General features: G+C 26.5%; 1 protein-coding gene across 1 annotated transcript in view; it reads left to right on the top strand.

Moving 5' to 3' along the window:
* The window catches only part of LOC121119962 (uncharacterized), a 79,639-nt gene that overhangs the window by 1,497 nt on the left and 50,802 nt on the right, over nucleotides 1–27,340 (top strand).

Genomic DNA, 27,340 nt, shown 5'->3' with positions numbered 1-27,340 from the left:
AAATACGTTTTCCAACACTTTCTCGTCAGTGCATCATCAGGATGCTCAATGGAATGAGTGAGTAGTTTGGTATATGGGCCTTTATAAGGCGCAAACAATTCCAAACAAGTTTCTTTTCCTCGTATTTTTTAGAATGAAATATCTTCCTACAGTTTCTAATACTATCCAAAATTAATTATATTTAACTAATATGTATTTTTTAATTGAGGCTAAGAGAAATTTCACCTAATACAATTAAGCTTCTAATTGTATCGAAATTTCTTTTGAAGAATTTAAAAAAAGCTTTTATCTTAACAATGAATCTATGGGGGAGAGACTCTTAATTTCAATTTTCCCCTTCAGCATCTGACCCCCCCTCCAGTATTTATAAGGGACTAAAAGGGAAATTTTCATATTATCATGATTGATTATGACTCCCTTCTCGACAACCAGGTCCTTTATTCATTAGTACTCAGACATATTTGGTTCAATAAGAAATCAAGCAATGGGGAATGAGGCATTGTATGTAAAGATGGAGCTATTTTGAAGCCATATTATTCTGTAAAGAGCCTATTTTGTACACTATAGTAATATATATATATATATATATTTACTCAAAGTAAAATTTTATAACGCAAAAAAAATGATTTTCTATTTCAATGTATCGAAAAATATCACATTAAGTAGATAAAGTAATTAATAAATGTATTCTTTTTGATAAATGTTTAACAAATCATTACTTTTTATCGCATATAATCTAGGATATTTAAATCTATCTTCTTGATGGTTCCAACTGAAAAAGGAGATTTTTTAGTGCATCTGAGAAAGATATTATAATGATGGGGTTTTCTATAGATGGTTGATATATATTAAATGAATAATATAAACATTTCTAATGCAAATTAGAGTTCAAATGCCTACAAATATATTACCCGTTAATATATATAATAAATATGTAGTTACAATAATTCAAATCAAAATGGAACTATACTATTTAGTAACTAATATAGTTGTTGATATAATGAAATATGAGTAAAAAAATGCAATTTGTACAATCTGCTTGTATACATTATAACTTGTAAGTGCGTAACAACAAATATTCACTTTTTAGGGGAAAATTATCCATGAGGTTACGCCAAATTGATGATTCATTTTGGTAATATAGATTAACATATAGTTATTTTCCAAACTATATAACGCTATAATATGCAAACCAAAATAAATAATCATTACAAGGTCCGTCTTTATTATTGTTACTTCATTTTAATCAATTATTACAACTAATTGTGGTGGATAATGTTAATTTTTATGATGTCATCCTCAGTTTACTCATATAAAAGGTTCTCTGATCGATTTTGGTGACATTTTTGAAGAAAGATGTCTGAGCAAGAGAGATCCCGATGGCTTTGAGTTGAACGAAACAAAAGGGATCGATCGTCAAATTCTTTTATGACAAGTAGCTTTTTAGGGGAAATCCTTCCCATAACAGTCGAAACGATTGTTTCTTTGCTCAAAAGAAGGATGACGTCATCCTAGTTACGAAGACGAAATTTGCAGCTTCGATAATGGCCCTTGGGATTATTTCCAGCCATGAGAAAAAATGCCTCCCCAATTCCCCATGTGAATGGCTCAAAAGTCAACGCAGATATATATATATACGGGTACTCAAGGACGTTGTAAAGAGCTGGATAAGGACCCATGCTATCCTAGTGTTCGAAGACACCGATGGTATCTTAACAATTTCTAAAACTTTTGGTACAAATGGGCCCATCCTCTTTCGATTTTTATTTTTGGGGATAAATAGAAACGAGGCTTAGGACATCATGAGATTCAAATAGCAATGCCCTCAAGGCTGCAATCTTGGAAAAAATGGGCCCAAATTCCCCAGATCCAATAGCTAGACCATGGCGAAACTTCCGAGCCTTTTCGAAAAATACATCATTGGAGCAAGCGGATATTTTGAATAATTAATTATCCATCAATGATATTAATAAATATCTTAATTAATTATCACATTCGAAAAAACAAAGTTAGGATAAAAAGTCGCACCCTTTATCAAGTCTACTTCTTTCTAAAGTTTATTTTAACTCATTTTCTATTAAATATTTTTTTAATAATTAGAATAATTGAAAATAAATACACATTTACAAAATTATTCATTTTTTTTTTTTTTTGAAGAATTTGAGAAAAATCTTTTAAGTTTTATTTTCCTTTGAATTTTCAAAGACACAATTTATGAATATACTTTTTATTTATTTGATATTAATATATTTGTTAATTTTATACATGTATAGATTCAAATGAACAGTTTTTCATTTCATTTCGAGTAAGGAAAATCATTTATTTAAAGATGAATATCTTCAGGATTAGAAATTCAATTACAATATGTACATATAAAAAAAATTGATAAGATAAAAATAAATGATTATTTTTTTTTCTTTTCAAAAGTGGATACGTTTATTTATATATATGTATTCCCATCTTGATTTTGTAAATGAATTATACTAAATTAATAAGATAAGTTATTTAAGGAAATTATACTGTGTACGCAATTGACAAATATAAGTAAACTAAATACTTATTATGAAAACGCAATTTTCTTACTAAATGACCTACTCATTTTATTGTTTGTATACAATATCAATACAGATGTAATAAATATGGCCTCAAAAGAGTACGGAGCTTTTCGTAGTTGCAACCTGAATAAAGTCTTTATTTTTATTTTACAAAGCTGTAGTGATTCTTGATGGACATATGCTTATGAATGACTGAGGATAACTCTGAAAATTAGATGGGAATGTAATAAGTACTAGTAGAATTGATGATTGACATCAGAGTAGTTCCTGTATATTTCCTTAACAGACACAGAGTAGGATTTGTGGGGGGGGGTTCTTCCTCTCACAGCTACTTGTAGCTAATTAAATTAAAGCAGTAGTTATACAAAATATTCTTCCATTTGTCAAGGATACCATGTCATTTTTTGGTTTTTTAACATACCGGTAAGTCATATTTTTTACAACTCTAAATATATATATATCAATTTCGATACAACGTATATATTTACAAAAAAATGTCTAATATATTATTCATAATTTTCATTAACTTTTCTTTATAAGACTTTTCATCTGCCGAAATGAGATTAAAATATGAACTGATTTTGAGAGTAAATTCGTGATTCAATTTTTACATCATATAAAAACACTTGATAACAACTAATTAGTAAATGTAGGCCGTCGACTATCTTGTGCTAAATTGAGTTTGGATTAAATTTGTATTCTTCAACTAATTATTTTCTATTTACAGTGATGATAAAATATTTTTAATAACCTTTTGGAGCCAATTACTTGTCATTTATAAAAAATAATTCGATATATTATATTTGAAATCTCAGAGCGGTGTCAAATAAAATATCATAGATCAAATGAATGTTGTAAACTATATTAAACATTAATTAGGATGAAAATTCATCCCAGATATTTAAATTCAAATCCCACAATTGAACAAATTATTGTCCTGCATTTATTTGAATTTCTCTTTTTCTTGATTTTTATTCAAAATGGATTTTTTATTGACGCACCACATATAAGCTAATGGTCTACTATATCAAAGTGTTGGTCATAAAAAGAGGCAAATAAACTCATTGCTCTGAATTACCTAACAACGATGAATGATTGATAGTTACTTCTAGTCCGCGGATAATTTAAAAAAAAAACTGTCAAAAAAATAAGTGACAAGAAAATGGGAAAACTATTAAAGCTTCTACTTCTTAAAAAAACATTTATCCCTTTTATCATGACATGAATAGTCTTCTTTTTTTTATTCTCAACATCAATTCTTCTTACTTTGTAAGAGTTGTTTTTGTAAATGTATGTATGAACATTGAGACGTACCTGTATTATGTCTTAAAAGAAAAATAGCATATTACTCCATGGTAAATACGTACTGATATTTAAAACAAATATCAAACGTTGCTTGTTGACTTACAGGATTCTTTCTCGTCACAATTTATCACTCTGTTTTTATTTCCCTTCTTATTATTTAATACTTCAACTAACAACCCAATATTTTTATGCAGAGGTGTTTATCCGATTCTAGAAATAAGAAAGTAAAATACTTTTAAAAAATAGTATAATAATTTATTTTTATTTTCTTTAGCCTTGAAAATTGGTGAAAAATTGGATTTTTTGTTTTATTTTTTGGAAAATAAAAAAGATAATATTAAACTAACACAAATAATCAAAAGATTTATTGGGTTCAACCAAAAATAATCTTGAACAAAATCAAGAAAATGAGAACTCTTTTAATCATATATACATTTTATATAAATATTTCGATCACCCATAGACTTTCTTTAGAAATTTATTGGATTACTTGAGTCACCAAAAGTAAGGATTGTAATTTGAACCAGATATGGCCTTTAAAATAATATTTATCAATTTATAATTAATTAATTGATACAATTAGTTTTTAATAATTAAACTGCTATTTGCAGCGTTTTCAAATGATTAGTCAGAACGATTTAGTGATTGAAATTGGCGGTGATTTATCAGAGAATACATATGTAATTCAGACTCAAAATCATTTATGCTTACTTTTGTGTGGTCGGGCCACAAATATACTTCCCCGATCCGTTTCATGTCCTGCCACATATGTAAGTAGTCTGAAATCGTTAAAAGTAAATATAGAATTACTGTTACCATGATACTTAAAAGAATTAATATGTTATGAATATTGTAAGTTTTTTTAACAATGTAGAATGTAGACATACAGGAAACCCTGTACAAGTTGTACATGCCCAAAAAGCCTGAAGGAATTATTCCAAAAAAGGTATAATAAAGAAAATGTATAGTAATAAATGTTTTTACACCTTCTTCAATTTTCACTTTTATTACCTAAATGTATTCATACCATATTAATAAAAACTATATAAGGCATTTAAATTATAATAATTGACTATCAATTAAATTTACAAGTCATGAATAAAGCTTAACATATATTTTGAATTATGTTATTCCCATGTGCAAAAAGACGAGAAAACATTAAAATTACATACGAATTTATTATATGATATTTCTAATTTTCCGGTAAAATGTTTTTAAATGAGAATCCCTTTAGAATTTATTATTATATTTTATTAAGAAATAATGAGTCATGAATACTCAATTCTCATGTTCTTCATTTTTTTAAATTATCCCCAACAGTACACACGTTGTTTTTTAGAGTACATGGGATTAACTTTCTGAATATCGTAGCCCAATCCGACTCGAAAAAAAATTAATAATAATAACTGATCAAAAAGCTAATTTTTGTGGATATTGTATAATTACAGGAAACTTATATTAATAAATAATTTATTCCTGGTTTCTCCGGTCATTTCCCGTAAGTTTTTAAGCAACAAAAAATACAAAAAAATGAAGATCCCGAGAGATAAACCCTAATACAAATTATATAATAAATTGTTCGTATATGAATAAATATTGTTATATATGATTTATCAATAATTATTAATCTAATAAACTTCAGCCTACTTTGTTTTTTTTGAAGAGATTTATAACTATAGATACATTAGGATGTTCCAAAGAATAAGCAGGAAGTATGTTTTACTTAAGGAAAAGTTTTTGAAATTATCGTTCACGGATATATATCTTTGAAAATTACGTTTTGCTCAATTACTTAGAGATGATTCCGATAAGACATATCCAAGTAAAAAAAAAAAATTACATTTATATGAAAAAAGGTATCCCTATAAAAACAATTATGACATTTGAGACAAATAGTGATAAATAAAATTACTCGAATATAACATATCTAAACTTTTTTTAAATTATTGAAAAAGGTGACTTCAAATTCACGGCTATAAAATAAAAAATTATTACTAAATTGTAAAAATAATCAAGTTTCTATTAATTTTCAGAAAAATAAAATTAAATAACTAAAAGTAATTTACTAAATATAAGAAATTGATTCATGTCTGTAATTTATAATTGAGAATGGAATGTATTTGTCCCCTTTCAAATCACAGATCAAGTTTAGATTAAAGTCTACATGGATTATCATTGTTATATAGCAAAAATATATATATATTTGTGTAGCTGAGATCAATAATTTACTTGTATTGTAAAAAAAAAATTACTTTAATTTTTTGGGACACCCTAATGTACATATGTGACTATGAAGAAACATGTTTTGATCATATTTACACATTATACACACACATTTAAACACCCACAATATTGGCAGATCATCCATTATCAATTATTCAAACTAAGCTTCAGTTGAATAAAGGCGACCTAATAAGATTTTATTTTGAAACAGAGTGTATCATTAACAATCTTTTCTAGTTTCAAAAGAAAACTTTCATCCTCATTTCTTGAGTGGATGATTTTGGGTATTTTTTATCAAGATAAAAGTTATAATGAATTCAGTAATTACTCAACATTTTTGTATTGTTTTGTTTTGAAATTGTATATTCATATATACAAATATAGAAAAATATTGGGAAGTTGCGCAAATTTAATGGAAATTAGGCTATTTATTTCATCAGGGGTTCAATATTTGTATGACATAATTAACATTATTAGAAAAACGTTAGGCAACAAGTTTTTTGTAGAGCACACACGGAAGATTTATCAAGTAACTCTCTCTCTCTTTCTGGTGACGTCGTTGGGTGCATTTTGTGGGTCAATATAATACCTAAAGAAAGAAAAAATGTAGTAATTTAAGTTTGTTTGTTCCACTAATTCCTTATTATTACCACTATATTTAAGTTACTTAACCATTCCTCTATTTGGGTTCTAACGACGTCATCTGATATACTAGTAAATTTTCAGTAAAACTGAAAATCGTTTCTTAATAACCTTGTTATAATAACATTGTACGTAATGGCGTTGCATATATCGGTTCAAATACACATTTATAATAGTACTGTTTTAAATGCGTCCGTGGTCCGGTACTACTATGGTGCCGGGCTATTGAGCAACATCATATTCGACATAAATAATAAATAAATTAGACGTTGCCTTGAACTGTCAAATCCAATAACTATCAAATAGTGAGTTTGATTTGTACTTTACAAAAGTGATACAAAATATGTCACAACTGCATGGTGATAAGTAACACGCATTTATCACCTCAAGATTAAAAATGTGCCCCCCTTTATACATAGATCCATTTAAAGTTGATAGTTTGACAATAATACAATAAGTATAAGGTTGAGTTTCGAAGACATTTTACATTTGTAATTTAAAGTACACAAATAAAATCGTGATTTATTCTAATTGAACAATGTATATATCAATTTCTTGTGTAATAATTGTTTAATGTAGTAAGATCTAAAACAATTGGAACACAATTGATACTGTATAAATATATGTAAAGCACTTACATAGAAGCCTTGCGTATTATTTGGAAAATACTATTATAGTTTAACACTTTATTTTATTGCAAATTATATAGTGTATGAGGGTTTATTTGTAGAGAAAATTTTTATTCTATATTATATTTTGTTATAGTGAACTACAAATAATTATCAAACTTTAATATACATTCGAATCAACATCAAAAGCTTTTTTCATATAATATATTTACAGGGTAGTAAAGTTATATGAGCAGTGAAAATAATTTTTTTTTAACAAAAAAAAAAAAAGTTGCTTATATGCCTACGTTTGCCCTAGAGAGCGTATCATAGCTTTGTCACCCTGTATATAAACATAAATTAGAACGACAAAAATTGTAACTTCTTTGAAAAAGTCTTAGCTTAAAAAAGGATTTTAAATTATACAAAAAAAACAAAAAACATTTGAGAAACTTTTAAATTTTTAAGACATATTTAGATGTAATTTGACGCCTCTAAAGTTTTTGAAAGCTTACATTTGTTTGAATACTGTGTATATACTTCAAGAAGGGATTGTTTTTTTAAAAATAATAAATTTTATATATAATATAGAATTATTTAGAAAAAAACAATGTTTATAAGACGGCATTTTTCAGTGGAAAAGTCATAAAAAGACCATGGTCATATAAAATTCCCATTTTTTCACTAAATGAAACGTATTTTCAAAATTAAATATTCTCAGCCTAATCGTTGGATTATGATAGGCTAAGGAAATGAAGAAGGGATCATGAGCTAAATTTAAATCAACTTCAATTGACGTTATTTTGGACATAAAAATATTATTTTTTGCTAAATAATTATAATATATACTTTATTGCAAATTTATTAAAATCAATTTATTAATTTAAAAAAACATAATAATTTTAAGTATATGAAAAGTATTCAAACAAATAATCTATTTTTGCTTCAAAAATGTAAATTTTCAAAAGTTTTCTTACTTTTCTCAAAAAAAAATTTGTACAATTACAAATAAACTGTTTACTTTTCCAAAAATTGAAATAATTTTCATCCCAATATATATATGTAATGATGATTTTTTTAAAGAATTCTAGAAACAGGTGTACAAATACTACACCTTTAATAACTTTTTAAATGAAAATGCAAAGATTGATTTAATTTATGTACAAAAAAAATAATAAGGAAAATGCCAATTAAGATTGAATCAAAAAATCTATGCGTACATATAAAAATGACCTTCTTTAAGTCATCGTTGCATTTGAAACCTTGGAGCATATAGTAAAATGATTATTATCATATCAATATTGCTTACACAATGATCGTGATGTTTTAAACAACTTATTTAATTTACATATAAAATACCACTGATTGAATATTCTTTGTATTTATTTTTTTATCGGGAAAAAAAGGAATCGATTGGTTGATTTAATTATTGTAATATGTTTAACAATTATGGCGTTCATTCAATAAAATTTGAATTACCTCTAAAGCGTTTTTATGTGACGTAGGTTTTTTTATGTTGCCATTTTGGTGAAAAAACGTTCAAGTTTTATCAGAGTATAAAACAATTATTTATTCGTATAAAGAAAAATGGTGAACTTTTACCGGGTATTTAGACGTCAAAATAAGACTGATATATTTAACGTTTATTAAAAATTTATAAATTTTAAGTCTAGGATTATTATAAATCAGGCCTTAATATGCATTAAAAATTTATTCTTCCATGGTTATACAATCTTATTTTCCGTTCAAGGACACTTTGCGAAGACCTAATTATCTTTTGCCACATTGACGAAAAAAAAAAATATACTTGAAAATGATTTATTTTTTAACAATTTCATAAAAATAAAATGATAAATTATTTGCTACGACTTTCAATAAATAATTGATTTATTTCATTATGAGGATGCATCAATAGTTGACTTTAATTTCTATTAAAGCCCCTATAACAAAAAGCCTGACAAAAGATTCATAAATAAATAAATGAATGAGATAAAAAATGTTGAAAGAAGAGAAAGAGTTTATCAATCAATCAATAATTAAGATTTGAGGCTCAATGGACAATGCAAATGAATCAATCGCTTGGATCAAATGTGTTGAAGCTCTTATGTATTTGGTCAAGTCCTAAACTACATGTTTCTAGCCCAAGGTCATCTTAGGCTCTATAATTATCAGCGAGTGTTTTTCATGGCAATAGTTTAGTTAAATAGTATTGTAGCATGATAATATATTTTTATTTTTTTTCGACGAAGTGGTTTTCATTATTTAGGTTTTCGGCACAGTGTTGCAAGAACCTTTATTTTCGTAAAGTAGAAAAAATAATTTAACAACTATAATAGCTAGAATAATAAATTTATTTTCAAATTAATTCTTATGTTTTTCTTTTTGAATCGATCCAAAACAAAATTTATTGTATAAATTAAGCCCTTGGGAAATTTAATTATTCATTACTTTGATTATTGTATTGGTTTGATTTTAAACTTTAAATTTTGATTTTTTTATGGTGTTTAATCAAGATTAAATAGAAATTTGTTCATTTTATTTAGTAAAAAAAATCAATTTTCAGCCCCAAAATGGCTTTGTTTTAAAAAATAATGCAATTTGTGAGGTATGTGAAAACACTTAATAAGATTTTAAACTACTGCGTATACTTTACGTACAAATAACAAAAATAATGTATTTTATTCTTTGAATCAATAAATGATTATATAAATGCATATATTTATGTAGAGATAAATCTGTTTCTAAAGAAAGAACAAAGTTAGTGAGTGCCAATTGAAAGGGATTTTTCTTTAGACAAAATTATAACATATGTTGTCCTAGAAACAGGTAAAAAAATGAAGATACTTTTAACTACTAAGATAAATTATGTAAGTTAATACATGTTTGGATATTTTCCCCTACTTTTTAAGCTATTAGTATTACGAAACTAAATAAGTAAATCTGACGCTTTAATTATCTTCTAATGAAATGACATTAAAAAAGATTTAATGTGTTTGAAACAAAATAGTGTGAAAAAATACCGTTTAAAAATATATATTTATAAATAAGGAATTGATTATATAATTTTGATGAATAGTTCTTATTTAATGTTCATTTGTGTTGTCATTATTCATTTCTTTTGAACGTAAATGTGAGGTGTAGGTACGTTGTAGGTTCATAAAATCTAAAGCACGTCCGTCGGTTTTCATTAAATATAGATCGTCAAAAACACGGTGAAAAAGAGAAATGAAATCTAATAAATATATATTTCATTTGACTTTACTTAAGTCGTCATTAATTTACGTTACTTTGACCGCAAATGGAAATTAATTTGACCCCCATTGGTAGAAATTAATTGTTTTTTTAATAACTTAAATTTCATGCATCAATAAACTAATTAATCTATGGTTGAAATACAAAAAAATATTAGGCATTGGTTTATTTGAAAATTTATCAAATTAACTGTGAATTAGAAAATTAAACTTCCTTTACAAAAACAAAAATATTTAAAAAAAAATAACAAATAAAAAAAAAATGAGAAAGTTTTTTTTTTTAGGTGTGTTTCAGGGTACGAACTTTATATGTATATATATGAACATTGTTTGTTTATTTATGGTTGAATTCGTCAAACCATACTTTTGGTTGTTTGTTTATATCAATGTTGTGTATGATTTGCGTTTTGTACAATTTGTAACTTGGATTAGCGGATTGTACAAGTTCAATTAGTACCTTCCATAATTATTATATTTAAATTCAACATTAGTCATTTTAATAACTAATGTTGAATTTATGCTATCATAGGCAAAGAAGAGGGATATTAATTAACGTATCCTAATGTATGCCAATGTAGTAATATTCGGACAATTATAAATTGCATAAAAAATGTCTTAAGTGTTTTGATTAAAAATCCTAATATGCCAACAAAATAAGCTGCCTACTAAAAGTGTATCCTTTCCTCCTTCTTTCAAATCATTTAGTAATTACATTCTTCTATTTACGAGCAAAATCACTCTTGGCATTTGAACCTAAAAATATGTAACATAATACTTAACATTGAGTAATTTTCACTAAAAAAGAAAATACATATTTAAATATATTTATCATATAATAAATATTCATTTTAATGTATTATCTACATATATTATTTTGTCAGTCCCTATTTATTTGTTCCAATCCTAGTCTGGTTTTAGGACTTGTATAATCAATTCTTGGGCGGTCATTAAGGCCGTTTGTCCTTTGAACTGTCAGTACTAGACTAAGTAGATAAAAAAGAAGAAAAAATAAAGTTGAATGACTTGATAAAATACTAAATTTTAAAAGTTTTAGTACGGATATAACTGGACCGGAGAGACGCTGAACTGTACAGGACTGATGTTTTTTATCTTAAATAAGGACTAACACAACATTATTTTCAAATATTTAATTTTTTTCGTTGCTAGGGTGTGAATTTAATTATCACACAAATTTTGTTTTTAATCCTCAAAAAGAATATATTATTGATTGAAGATTTATTATTTTGACGATGTCAATACATTCAGATCATCTCCTTAAATTAAATGTCATTTTATTCAAGATACGTTTACTTCCTTAAACACTTTCCATAATATGGTATTGGCTCACGGTATGCCTAAGATCTGTTTGCAAATTTCTTATGGCGTTATTTGGAAATGCACATAATTGTTATTTTTATTTTTTTAAATTTGTAAATTGGGAATAACAAGATCTGAAAACTCGTTATGGAAGGAACTTTTGGATTGCAATTTATAATCTGAAAAATCATTTAAAATTTTTTTTTATAACTAAATTTAAACCATGTAAACTTATTAGTACCGTCTTTTGGTTGCAACTTGTACGGTCTGCTTATTCAAGTTACAACTTGTACAAATTGTATCTTGTATACTATGTACATATATACATAGAGTTACCGCTGCAATCCATGACTTGCTTTGCATAAATTTATGTACCAAATATATTTGCATTTATTAAGGCATATGCATATTGATTTGTGCTCTTATAAATAATAATCTTTTAAGAAGCAGGTTTCAATTTTCATTGGTAAATTCATATGATAATAATAAAACTAGCATTCAATGAAGTGGGAGGGGGGATCTATAAATTTTCACCGTCCTACATTATTGTCCAAACCCACATTATGTTTTAATTAAGTATGAGTATTTGACCAAGTATTCATAAAAAGACAAAGGCATGAATTTAAATCAAACTTTTAGAAATTTGGTTGTAGACTACAAGCAATTTATACAACAAAGAATATCTGCTGATTGAAATTTATTTTCAGCTTTAAACTCTTTAAAAAGAACCATAGTTTAACTTAGTAGAGATTGTATTTTATTTGTTAACCCTAAAACGCCATATGTATCATATTTTGATACTCATGGATGCATTGCAAATATAAAATCAATCGATCATTACATTTAAAAAAATGGAAATATCCTACCTTTAGGTGTTGCAAAATGTATTGCCTCATCCAAAAAGTACAAAGACTGCGTCTTTATTATAAAAATTTATAATCTAACTTTGGGTGCAATATACTGTGCGCGACTATCGTTTAACAACAAAATTTAATGGAATGCACTTCTAGGACGTTGTTTGTTGTTTTGGTAACTAGCTAGAAGTGTTTGGCTCCAGTTAGAAAAAAACATCAATCAACAAAATTATCAATGTGGATTTCCTCTCGGCCGCCACCAAAGCCAAGTGCTTGATGCGCTGGATCTAAATCTTGAGGCAGTTGAAGATTGGCAAATACTCACTAAGATATTTTTCTGAGACTATTTCTTTTTACGATTGGTGCCCACAGCAATAGGAGGAATGACAGGTGGATCACTAAGAGAAAGACTGGGATTGTCCCAAAGCAGAAAAGGTTGAGCCTCGTATTCATCATATTCATTGGCGTTGTCTTGAGAGTGTGCGGCTTGTCCCAGCTTTCTTAGACGTAGAAACCTGGCCTCTGCTCCAGCTCTCCCAACATGATATCTTGGGCTTTACGTCTAACGAAGTTATAGACAAATACCTGTGCTAAGTCTCATCCCTTGTGTTGGCCTTAAAGCCAAGAAGCTGGATCCTGCTTATTCCAGCTTCAGGTACAGGAAACGTGCATGGAAGTTATTACATTTTATATAGCAATCAATGTTTCTTTAATTGATTTTGATAAAAAATATACTATCGAGTCAATTTCTGTATGATTGATTGCTAAAAGAAAATATTTTGTAACACATGACATAATACTTTATTAGGTCAACCAATTTTATATTTATACGATACATATGTATAAGGTAAAAAAAGGGCAAATTTTTATAGATGATTTATTATTTTAAAAGGGACTCCAAAAATAGATGAAACTAATTGTAATAGTTTTACTTCCAAATTAAAGAGATTCTTGAATTGTTTAGTTTTTGTTTTTAGTGATAAAATATTTCCACGTTTAAAACTTTCCTTTCATGTAGAGAAGTAAAGTCAAGAATCATTAAATTCATTGTTTTGAGTTACACATTATTTGTTAGAAAATGATTCTTCGTGATTCATATGTTCATGGCTGTATTTATCCTTAATATGGGACATAAAATCGATACTGTAATTGTTATCAGCCTTGAAAAACATTCTATGATTTAAAAGTTTTATAAATGACATCATTATCACCATATCTACTTTCAATTAAAGCAAATACGGCAACATTGAAGTCTTTTAGTAAAATCTCAAGTTTAATTCATGCACGATAATAGTTTGCCACTATTCTTCTTAATTGAGGCTTGTTTAAAGTATTTATCATTCTTTAATCAAAAAAATAATCACTAAACCTTCTGTTATTAGTGAGAAAATTAAAATTGATTAAGAGTCCATGTTTTACTGTTTGGTGGGAAAGGAACAAGAAAACACATTCAGAATGGGTAAAATATACTAAGTTGGTATGTTACGGTTTTTAAATATACTTCAAAATGGGCTTAAACATATTTAATTCCTGTGATATTAAATTGTAAGTTTATTAATTTCCTCATTATAAATTTTTTAATATCTTTTTAACCCCTGCTATTTTATATCCCATTATATCCAAACGAAAATCAATTGCAAAATACGCCCTTCTAATATCATTAACTTTTCGTAAAAGTTTACCTTCAGTAACGATATATCCATATTCCAAAATGTATGATTGGGCATCTACATTCATATTTATGTAATAACATATTTTATGGTTCTTAATTACTTTCTGTGTACATGCTTGGTTTTTTTTTTTGTTACATATAGGAGCGTTTTTAAAGGAACCCATGAACTTTTGATCTAGTGCTTTTTTTTTTCTTATTTCATGTTTTGGAAGTATGACATGAAAAAAGGCAAAAATTTAATTTTTGTTTTTGATGTTGTAACATATTTCTAAAGTCTTCAATATTATTTTAAAAGTGTTCAAAGCCATATTACTTTTATTACTTTATGACAGTGAGACATCAAAGTGTGATACAATTATTGTTTGACAATTGAACTTTGTTCATTTTTCATGAACATTAAAATAATTTTATTATAAAATATAGAGTCAATTTAATATTTACATCCCCATAAAAATGATTAATCGGGCCATTACGAATATCAAGCTTTTCTTAGTGTCTTTACATTGTACATAGATATTTTGAATGTTTTCATTTGATTGCATGTAGGTACATGTCAAATGGTAAGCCTTGAAATGTATGAAGTCAAATTAAATTCAACACTCCTTTAGAAGAAGTATTTCTTGTTATCTTCCTATCCCAAAAAAACCATTTTGATTTAGTATCACCGATTTGATTTTATTACTTAAATTACACCACTTTTTTTATTATACATATTTATACTGTCATGACTTGTTGAGGAAATAAAAGTCAGCTTTTTATTCTGAAAGTTTAATTGAACATATTTAAATAAATACGTTTAATTTATATATAAAAGCATCATATAGTCATATTCTCAAACTTTTCTTGAAAATCAATTAAGTCAACTATTGTTAATCTTCCGTTATTTCATTCGTACAATATGGAAAGACATCAAATGCAAATATTTACTCATTCAGCTACTGGATTATATGGCATTACACATTGGCATTGTGTCTCGAATTTTTTTTATGATTAATTAATTTTTATCAAAACTTTTAATAAACAGTTATTTCCCTTGGGGTGTTACTTTTTTTTTTTTTATTCAGTTCTAGTACTGACAGTTCGAAAGATCTTAAGGACCAGTCCTACGACTAGACTGGACCAAATAATTAAGGACCGACATAACACTATTAATTTAATAGATGTGTTCAAATTTCAATGGGTGGAGTTTCCTTTAACCCTTTTGATTCGATACAACTACAGTTAACACTTTTGCTTATTATAAAAAATTTTTAATTAAATAGGTTGGTGAATTGAATTGGTTAGGTTTTGATTGTTTAAATTTTACAGCATTGAAATGACCAGATTAAAAATCAAGTAAACACCCTAATAAGTTTAAATTTTACAAGTATTTTGTCTGGTATTCAGTATTTTAAATCATTCCTCATGAATAACATGTTTTATTTCTCCTAACTATACTAAAAATAAAAGAAAAATAGTAAAAAGTGGGCTCTAAAAAAAGGTTATGGGGTTTTTACTTAAAAAAAGAAGTCCCTGTACAGTGTAGAGCACAGGTTTTTAATGTACCCAAAACTGCGATAAGCGAAGATCCCCTGTATATGTAAAGTATGATAGTAAAAAAGTATTTAATTTTTTCATTGATGATTATAGTATTATATGTAATAACTACTAAGGGAAAATAAATTAATATATTACTGAAATACGCATTTGAATGTTGCAAAATACTCACGTTATGTTTTGATGGGAATTATGTGAGGTTAAATAAAAAATATTCACATCTTCAGTAATGTACAAGCATAGATTGGAAATATTAATTCTCAGTAACATGTAAAAGCAATTTATTTTGTTTTCATTCAAGCCATATGTAGAAAGAAAATAACTCTGTCGATATGTGCCTATGTTTCGTTAACACTTTCTTCTCGATTTGGCTTCCAAATAAAGAGATTTTTATGGTTTCATTCAAAAATAGTTTTATTTTTATTTTCTTCTCATGTTGAGTTTGTTAGAACTCAAGTCAGGCTTAAATATTTAAATTGAATAACCTATTTTTGTAAATTAAATAATTTACTTATTTATATATATATCATTTTTAGATTTATTTATTAAAGCTATAAGTTTCAATTAATATAATACCTATATATAGAATTTGTCGTTATGACATAAATTTGATTTTTTTTCTTCTTATTTTACAGGTAAGATAAAAGGCATTGAAACACAAGTCAACAAACTTTTACTTTTTGGAAATTCAATAGGTTTGATATATGATTATAATACTACTTATGTACATGACGTGCTCATTTCGAATCTAAAATTATTTTTCGCATCTGATGTCAAAGGATTTTCTCTAATTATTTTTATTGTTATGATATATTTGAAACATATTTTGAGCAAGGCAAAAATACAGGAATAAACTTTAAGCCCCTTATCTTCTGTAAATTTAATTTTTGATTATAAATCTATAGAGTTGGTTTCGAGTATAGCTCAAACTTAAAAAATATTCGACAAAATTAAAGACGAAAGTTTTTTTCTAAATTACTCGATCTTGTCCAAATTATCATTTGAAAAACTGGACATATTTAGAGCTCGAACTATGGAAACTGGAAATATTAAAATGAGTCTCGAGTAATCAAATATCTAGTTGTTGTTTTTTTCGATATCATATTGATTAATAACTATACAAATTAAAGTATACTGATGGCGCCCAATCTACAATTATTTTTATTAATAATTATTCCTAACAAAGAATTAGAATGGCGCCATAACCTACAAGTTAGAACTATTTCTAAGGCCGCACACTCCTACAGTTTATAGCTAACAGTTTAAACTGCAATGGCTAAGGGCTACGTAATATTTTTATGGTATCAAAGTTCTCTTTTATTTAAGAATATAATAAATATTTTGTCGCCCTTGGATCTTGGAGTTATTTCTTGATAGCAAACTGGAACATGATTTAAGATACTTCGAGTAAAATATGAGTATCATCATCTCACTCAAACTTATAGGTTTAACTCGAATCCAACTCTAAAAATATAGGTATATATTTTATAATTGTAAACAAATTCTCAGAAGAGACAGTAAAAAATGTTTTAATCTGGGAGGAATAACATCTTAGTCCAGAAAGGTCCAACCTTTAATATAATGTGCTGTATTGCCACTTAAATATTTTATGTGGCCAAAGAACCTATTAAATTCAATTTCATGAAGAATGGCTTTATAAAACAAAAACTATTAAATACAAATTTATTTTAATTTTTGGCCAAATATAAAATAAGACCAATCTGGCAACCCCATTAGAGTCTAAAAACATTTGAAGGGACGTCAAATATTTTTCAATTTTTGTACGTATTATACACTTTTTTATGATATTATATCTATTTTGCTACAAAATACTACAAGAAGAGAGAATGAGTAGGGCGCACCTAAACATGAGGCGGGCCGCAATGTGGCCCACATATCAACGTTTGGACATTTCTTCCTCCGTCTTTCATATGTGTGGGAGTAAAATGAATCAGTTATAATAATTCAATTACAACTATAATCAGTTATGATAACTTTTAAATATTTTTTGGTGTAAGTAACGCTTAGAAGTCCAAAATTATTTTACTTAGATATAAGTAGAATGATTATAGACAGTAAAACATTTAATTTGATATTTAAATGTCATTTGACGAATAATTCTTTTTATAAATTCAACAATTATCTTCATATAATTTGTTTTCCATGATATCAAATATACCTTAGGTAATGTATTCAGTTGTTATTTATTTTATAAGAATGGAAAAAAATCAGATATATACTAAAGAAAAATGCCTAAATGAAATGGAATAATTAATTAAACAAAATTAAAGTAAATGTAACTTCCTTATTGAATTTTTTTCTTTCTTGTTATAGAATTTCAAGCACTATAACCTTTTTTTATCCCTTCTAAATATTTAAACCTTCGTTACTTCCCTGGGGGTATTAATCCTCATAAGAGAATAACATATTTTATATTTTTCAAATTTTCATGGTACTTTCTTTATAAATTATTCTTTTTTTTTTGCAACTTTATATATCTTCTTCTTTTTTTTTTTTGAGATGGTCCTGTATTAGAATAATTTTGAAATCAATTGTCGTGGTCTCAAAGAATAGTTTCTATGCGTTTTATCATTTATAGCCCAATGATGAATGTGAAAATGAGAGATTGGAGAGGAGTGACAGCTTCCTTAGTCTGTATAAAACATGACTTGTTAAATAGCTATTTGTTAATTTATAAATCCTTTCTCTCACACTATATTATTAAGAAAATAAGGAACTATTTTCCCAGACTTCTATTTTAGATTATGAATTTATGGGAATTAAATATTGTGATGCAAAATTGTTTAATTTATCAACTGATACTTATAGAATCATAACAACTACTAAGATCAAATCACATTTTATTATGCAAAAATATAAATTTGAGTGTTGGACTAGCTATACACTTCAATGAACTACTCAGATTAGGATTGAAAGTGTAGTAATATACAAGATAATTCATTTTCCAACATCAGTCTTCTATAATGAAAAGAATTTTCTAAAAGTAAAGAGTTTAAAAATTTGTTAAATATCTACCATATTTATATAAAGACAGACAATACATATTTATATATATCTAAATATATTTATGTAGCCGGTTAATCATTATCAGTTGCCTCTAATCATTCCTTTGTGTCTCTTTAAAAAAATAATAAGCGGAAATATTTGTGGGGTTATTTCTAGGTAGTCTGTATTCGTTTGTCCTCAGACAATCAGGTATCCTTGAGAAAAAAGGATATAATAATAGGTACAACATGGGTTTGAAAGCGTATAAGAAACATTCACGATTATTTCAACTAATATAATAGTAATCTACCTATAATATATGTGCTCTGTTTCACAAAGTAAAAATAAACCTCCAAATATTTCACATTGTGCAAATTTGAAATCGCATTAATAACAAAGATTTGAAACGAAAAGAATTAATCTCATTTTTTTATAGTATGTAAATGTTTACTTTATTTATAGATCAATAAATAAACAATGGTGCATTATTTTATTGATTATACAAGAACTCAAAATATTTTTGAATATCTTGCAGCGTTTTCTTGGTAACAATTTTTTTTTTTTTGCCTTATTATATATTCTATTGTTTCAGTACAGGCAAGAATATAAGATTAGAAAACATTTTCTGGCTTAAGGCAAATATCAAATAATAATGTGAATCATTATATGATATTATACTATTTTGCTTAAAGAAAAAATAAATTGGATACAATTTAGGAAAATCATTAGATTCTTAACGTTAAGTGTTTTTTTTTAAATTTTGTGATTTAAAAATAGTTTCTTTCATTTTTTGAAAAACAAAACAAATTGATTTTAATCTTTTTACTATAAAAAATTAAATTTCCTTGTTTTGGGGGTATTGCTTTTTTCCATGCGCAAAATTATTTTTCGCTAATATGAAGCTATTTTTTGTATAGTACAGGTTATTTTATTTTGTAAAAAATGGATTTTTGTGTCGAAATGTTCCCTTGTTTAGCATCTTGCACCATGCCAAATGTGATATTATGAGTCCAAAAATATTGTGCACTTTGTTTTAATCATTTAAGAGGTATAAATTATGCTCAATAATTTGTATTTTCCCTGTTTTAATATACTTTTAAATAAATAAAAATATGATTAGAGAGATCTCCAACAATACCAATGTAACTTTTTGATTTTTCCTGACAGAAAAGGTATTTTTGCAGAGTAAAACATATCTACCCAAAAATGGAATACATTAAGGTTATATCTATCAATATTTGCTTATTCAGAATAATTAAAAAGCTCAATAATAATTACAAATTAGACACCATATCCGATCAATAATAAAAAAGGCCAATTTATCATCTTCTCCATATATGTAGATATAAACATGTAAGTAAATTGATTAATATACTAGTAGGAATTTAAAAAAATAAAAATTATTTCATTTAATAGTCATAGGTTGAGTTCACTTCTAATTTAGACATTCCAAACATATTTAATACTACTTTCCAATTATTTATTTGATTTATATATTTGAATACATATATATTATTATGCTTATAGTCAAAAAATTTATTGCAGTTTATTTATTGATAAAACATATTCTATATATGTATAACGAAAGGAAAAGGTCAAATGTAAATTTGATAGTTTTTATTTAGAGGAAAGATCGGGCACAGTTTCAACACAGTATGGTTGCAATAATCTTCTTCTTTTTTTTCGAAGATAAAAAAAGTTATAAAACGCACGTAAAAATTTTATAATATAATGCAGATTATTATGAAAAAATATTAATTTTGACACCTATTCTATTTTTTATAATTAAACTGTTTTGGGGGATAAGAAGTTGTGTTTTTTAGGACAATTATTTTTTAAATAATGCATTCACTTATTATTATTAAATAATTATACTTCATATCAAACTTCCACCAAAACTGAGGCCAATAAATTTTTTGATACTTAATTTCTCCACATTGTAACATAGATCTGAGATTTATAATACGTATCTTATTATAAATTAACCTACAACAATATATCGAAATGTATGCATTTAACGTTATAAATATTTATAAATTCACTTATTCCTTCAAAAATATTAAATTGTCAAATATCTTTATTTCCCGCTCAATTTTAATTCTCTTAAAAATATTGCAACTGTCCCCATAGCTAGGGACCGTTGTGCTATTTGAAAAGTAGCATTCAAATATAATTTAACTATTAGTCCCTAGTATGTATTTGAACCCAAAACAAAGAACGTTACAGCTTTTCCAAATTTATTTAATCTCTCCTATGATATTTCTATCCTTTTTTGAGAAATCATTAAGTTCTTCTTTTTTCGAGCTAAGTGCTGAATTTGAATATTGTCCAAGAACTTAATACATTTGAAAATAGTTGTTTATTTCAGTTGAATCCAAAAGATACTCAAACAAATTAAATCTATACAGGACACAATAAAATGAATATTCATTTACGTAACTGCAAATATATTATTGTATATACAGCTTTTGATATGACATCTATTTATTTTTTAAGGAAAATAAATTAATCCAATATAATCTTTAATTCGATTTTAATTTCAGATTGAAGTTAAGTGCATCATTTTTTCCCTTATTAAAATAATTTTAAAAAAATCAATATATTTGTAATTAAAAGTTGTCAAAATGGGAAAAGAAAAAAACAATGATACATGAAAGTATTTGAATTTAAAAATGAGCTATATTTTATGATAACATTTTATGAAAAAAGTTTTACTATTTATTTAATATAAAAAAAATATGCGTAATTTCTGTTCTACATTTAAGTGTAATATATTTATTTTTCTTCGTATTAATAAAATATCATGATCTGGCCGAATGGAAAGTTGTTTGTTCTTATGAAAAATAAAAGTGAAAATATAGGAAATTATAATTACCCAAAAAAAGGATTCTAAAAATATTTTTTTCTCAGAAAAAGATTGTTACATAAATATTATTTTACCAAAATAAAATCAAGTAATTATGTAATTCAGCACAATAACTAATATTTTTCTTATTTACGCAGCAATAAGTTTTTAAATATATGTATGCACTTTTGAAAAACTTTTAAAGTTGCAAAATTTACATAATATGTTAGGATTATATTTTCTTTGTGTATTAATGGATATTATCGTCTATTTATACACGATGAAAATCAGTGGTGCCAAAGGTCCATTACAACATATAATTAAATTCTAAAATAATTTTCAATATCCATTACGTTACATTAAATATCCCTCTTGGAAAAATAACCAAAGCATTTCATAAATCCTTCAACTCACATCTAAAATGACATATTACAATATAATATATATATTTGTTCTTGAAATTTCAAATCAGTTTTAGTACTATAAAAATAATTAAGAATCAAAATTGATATTATTAGTAGGGGGCGATCGAGGACAGTTACAACGCTTTTTGCGTTTGGTTAATTTGCTCAGAGTTGATTTGACTTACTAAATAAAATAGTTTCATTCCTTAAAATCCATTTTTGTCCAATGTCTCTGAGAAAAGTTGAAAAAACTTATTAATTATTCTTTCATGATATGTTCTATTATAATGTAAATTCTGTGACAATAATTTTTTTATGCTCGAGACAAAATAGCCTATTGTAACCGTATTACAACAATTCCCTGTCTTTTCTACTTTTGATAATTTTAGTATATACTTATGTGTAAAAATTGGGTAATGTAACATATGCTTGTATAATTTATGCAATTTCATTTAAAAAGGACTGTCATAAAAGTTTTAAATAATTTCGTAAATGCATATTTAAAAACAAAATCATTATTTGAAATAGTCTAATGCATCCCTTTTAATTAAATTCGTATTTATGTACTTTTTTGTCGTGCACAACAATTGTAGAACAGTTTATAATGACCATATTGAACGAAAAATCACAAACTCTTATAGCATATTTAATTAACCAGATTCTAATCCAATCTTTATGTACGTATATAGTAACAATCTATTTTTTTTAAATTGAATGAGTCCGTGATTCATAAATTAATATTCGTGCAAATTTGTGATAGCACCTCTATAAAAGGACTGAAATTAAATGAAAAAAATAACTGAATCAATTTGGCAATTCACTTCTTCTTTGAATCAAATCTCCATATATTGATATCCGTAAATACATTTACAATTAATGGTTTATTTTTTTATAAATCAAAATCAACATACTTTAAAATATTTAAGGTCAAAAACTAAAGCCATGATTATTTTCTTTTTCTTTTTGTAACACAAAAATTAAAAAAGTTATAACATGGCAATTTGATGCAATTTACTTTTCAATGATATATTGAATATATGCCTATTATTGCTTTGGTTTACGATAAAACATTAATCAAAATTTTAATATCTTTATATTAACAAATCACATAACTGAAAGTTGGGTTATTTTACGGGTTCAATATATATTTACGAGTAAGACTACAAGGAATAATGCTTACCCAACTTTTGTCATATCAATTTCCTTGTAAGAAAAATTATCATGGAGTAACTTTTATATGTTATTTAAAGAAAAAGGTTACTTGTTTTCTAATAAAAGTACAAATTTATCCATAATTTTAATAAAAGTATGCATGAGTTATTGGAATCTGTGCCAATATATTTGCATAATTGTGGTCTTAGAACGGTCAATTAACCTACATATATCTATGCTTACTTGATATCTTGGATACGTAGGAGTTAAAATGGATATGTCTAAAAAATTATTCGACTATCATTGAAATGATAAAATATGTAAATAGTTTTGGCATTATTGAAGCAGATTCAGTTTAATTTTGCAATCTAATCTATAATGTATATTAAGAATTTGTAAAATTTTTGAATAAAAAAGTAATATAAAAAACATATTTTTGGAATGAACATCTGTTAAAACATCATATGTATAGAGTTGCTATCTATTTATTTTGAATGTGGATATAGATAGAGAAATTTAAAACCAACTATAAATCAGAAAACGAATAATGTAATACTATTTAATTGATAATAATCACTTGACTGATTAACTTAAAGAGTGTGTTTGTGCAATTATTCCTGTAAAATTAATATTACAAACTTTTATTCTTATTGTAACCACTAACCATATATAACATGTATATTAATAAGTAATAGGCTTGAATCGGTCCTTAATATGGTACCTAAAATCGATTCTGTCCATGTTATCAGTCTTTGAACAAAAATGTAATTTTCATTTTTTCCCCAGATAATTTAGTATCTTTACATACGACGTATTTTTCATCCTTAAGATTTATGACGAGAGGCCAAAATAATTTTGGTCTTATTAAATCCCTTACAATTAATTTTCAGCAAGAATTTCGTTTGATTGACTGCAAGTAGAGAGCAGTTCAATGAGCTAACGTGATTTCAATGTGTTTTTAAAGTTGTTTAACTATGAGTAACTTTTGATGTGTACCAATATATTTTTGAGTGTACAGCATAAAATTCTAATTATCAATAAATTTATTTTCATAAGCTTCACATTACTTTAGTTAACTATATGCTAGCGTTGAGTAAACTGCTTGTAGGAAGTTTACGTCTAGGTATCCACATATAATATAGAGTATGCAAATTTCTGAATAGTTTTTGAATTCGTGTGTTCATTTTCCCGCGTACATTACCAATACATATATACATTAACTTCAATATTTATGTTTATTTAATTTTATTTATGAACGTCAATGAATAATGATGAATTATGACCGGTCTTAATGATGAAAATACATACATTTATAAACTGGCTATATATACAATGGAAGTACTACCACACCTAAAAAAACTCTCTTTCCTGAATGCATGCATGTACATGCCATCAACGAGATTTCAAAAAGGTATTATTGAGAATTTATTTTGTAGACAAACTTCTCCTTGAGACCTCTCCACACCAAAATTATAATAAAAAGCGAACAAAACGTTTCTATTGATACATTAAACATGAATACATTAAAATATTTTCATTTTTATGCAAAAATGTACCAAAGTAAGTAAATTAACTTTTACTTTCTCAAACACTACCTCCTTTTTTTCTTAATCCCCATTTTATTATTTATATTTCTGTGCTGTTTGAGGCAGCCAAGGTTAGTTCAATCTATGCCAAGCCCCTAGGCATGGGTATTATAAATATTACTGCATAAATTTGTATGTAATAAATAACTACCTAGATTGATGATATTCGTGTTTTAAGTTCTTTTTTAAGATATTTTGTTAGAAAATATTCATTTGCCAAGGCTTTTTTGTTTCTTTGGTTTTCCTTTTTATTCCTAGGTTTTTCGTAGGATTTAGTGCTCAATAATTATTTTAGGTATACCTCTCGTAATCTACAAGAGATGCATTGATGAAATCATCTTGATATTGATTGGTACAGACGAAGAATTCCAGACCTTCACGCAGAAGATCCATAATCTTCGCCCCACAATAAAATTAACTTGCTCATATGACTTTCAGAACAAATCCTCAACTTTCCTTGACACTACTGTCTCCAACAAAAAAGGCCAGTTGACTTGTACATATAAGAATGTGATAGAGTTCAGTAGCTGATTCTTTCTTCCTCGCATCCCGCTAATGTCACTAAAAATATCCCTTACAGTCTGGCCCTCAGAATTGTTAGGATATGCAGTGACTCTAAACAAAGAAAACAAAGGATGATGGAACTCAAGTAGATGTTGATGAGTAGAAGTTATTCTGGAAGAGTTTTTGAAGACGGTCTGAGCAGAGCGATGGTCATACCAAGAGAAGAAGCACTCCAACCCAGTATCAAAGTGGAATGTAACCGAGTTGTATTTCCTATCACATTTTACCAGAGTTACGAAGTGTTTCCAGATTATTAAAAAAACACTGAAACACATTAATAAGGGATCCCACAATGAAACAAATCTTCTCATTTCTACCAATGATTGCATTTAAATAACCAGAAAATCTCTAACCCATTATCTACAAGGTCAAAGTTCCGGCACATTCATGTCATACACCTACCAGGGTAAATGTGTTGCTCAAAAAAGGGAAAAAGAACAAATGCAATTTCTGCCCATTTCTTGATAATAATAAAGAAGTATGTGTAACTCAATCAAAAACGATTGTACAAATTCGTCATTTGTTTGACCGTGAGACAACTGGAGTAATATATTGCATTACTTGCTCAAAACCTAAACTGTGGAGCCCAATATATATAGGACAAACAGAAAGAAGATTAATTGACCGATTGAGAGAACAAATAGATTACATCAATAAAGGAGAAGATGCTACTGGATTACATTTTGTTCATACTTACTCACAAATTGTTAGTAAGTGCTTAATTATGGTACAAATACTCAAAAACCAGATTTGATAAAAAAAATAGTTTATTCATAATCAAAGTGTCATATATTACTAAAATGACATAAGGAAACTTTTTTTTGGACAGTTTTATTCATCATAATTAATATACTCTTGGGGTTTCGAGATTTTTACAATTCCCTGAGACTTTTTATAATAAATACTAATACTTCCATAAATAGCTAATGATTATTTGCCAAAAGATCTTTCCAGCTAAACAAGACTCCACTACATAAATGGAGTACTGATTGAAAAAATTATACATACCCATTATAAAACTAAGAATATTAATAATACTTGTTTGTTCAATTTTATTTTTTTCTCCAAATTTGGGCGGTTTTTTATCCTCAAAGTACACGCATAAAAGTAACAACACATAATCGTCCCCTAAAACAAACAATGAAGCCTTTTAAATCATTAAAATACAGATATTTAAGACAAGATCACTGTTGTAATGGCCAAAATCAAATATTTACATATGTAGATTGAGTTTATCTTTTTCAATATAACTTTTGGTTTCTTGTCAATCGATGAAAATTGTTGACAGAAGTTTCATGCGTAAATTTATTAGGCCTCGTTATGTCCCATTACATGTAAATATCCCTCACATCAACAAGTCTCAAATACTGTATAAATCTTATTATTTTATTTTGTGAATAAGAACACTTCTGAAATATAAAAATAACGTGATATTCATGTTCCTTACATAGCCTACAATTATATATACTATTCTATTTTAGGTATTTATTTGTAGATAGCAAATTTGTAAGGAGAGTATAGGTTGCATACCATGTGTAATAGAAAATGTGAGATCTTTAAAATATCATTTACACATGGATTAATCCATGGATGTATTTATTTATACAGTCAAAAATATATTTACGTACATATGTATATGCTAATACCAGATCACTTTAATAACTTTTAGCTTTTTCTGAATGACATATTTTGGCGTATTTAGATTACAAATAGAAGATTACAAAATTAATGGAAAACTATTTATAGCTAAATACAAAATACAAAAATAAGGAAATTCATTAGTGTTCCTATGAATAAAAAAAAATGTGATTTCATGATTC

Source organism: Lepeophtheirus salmonis, chromosome 6 (genome assembly GCF_016086655.4).
Source record: "Lepeophtheirus salmonis chromosome 6, UVic_Lsal_1.4, whole genome shotgun sequence".
In the NCBI taxonomy this organism is placed as follows: domain Eukaryota; kingdom Metazoa; phylum Arthropoda; class Copepoda; order Siphonostomatoida; family Caligidae; genus Lepeophtheirus; species Lepeophtheirus salmonis.
This window is presented reverse-complemented; position numbering and strand designations above follow the sequence as displayed.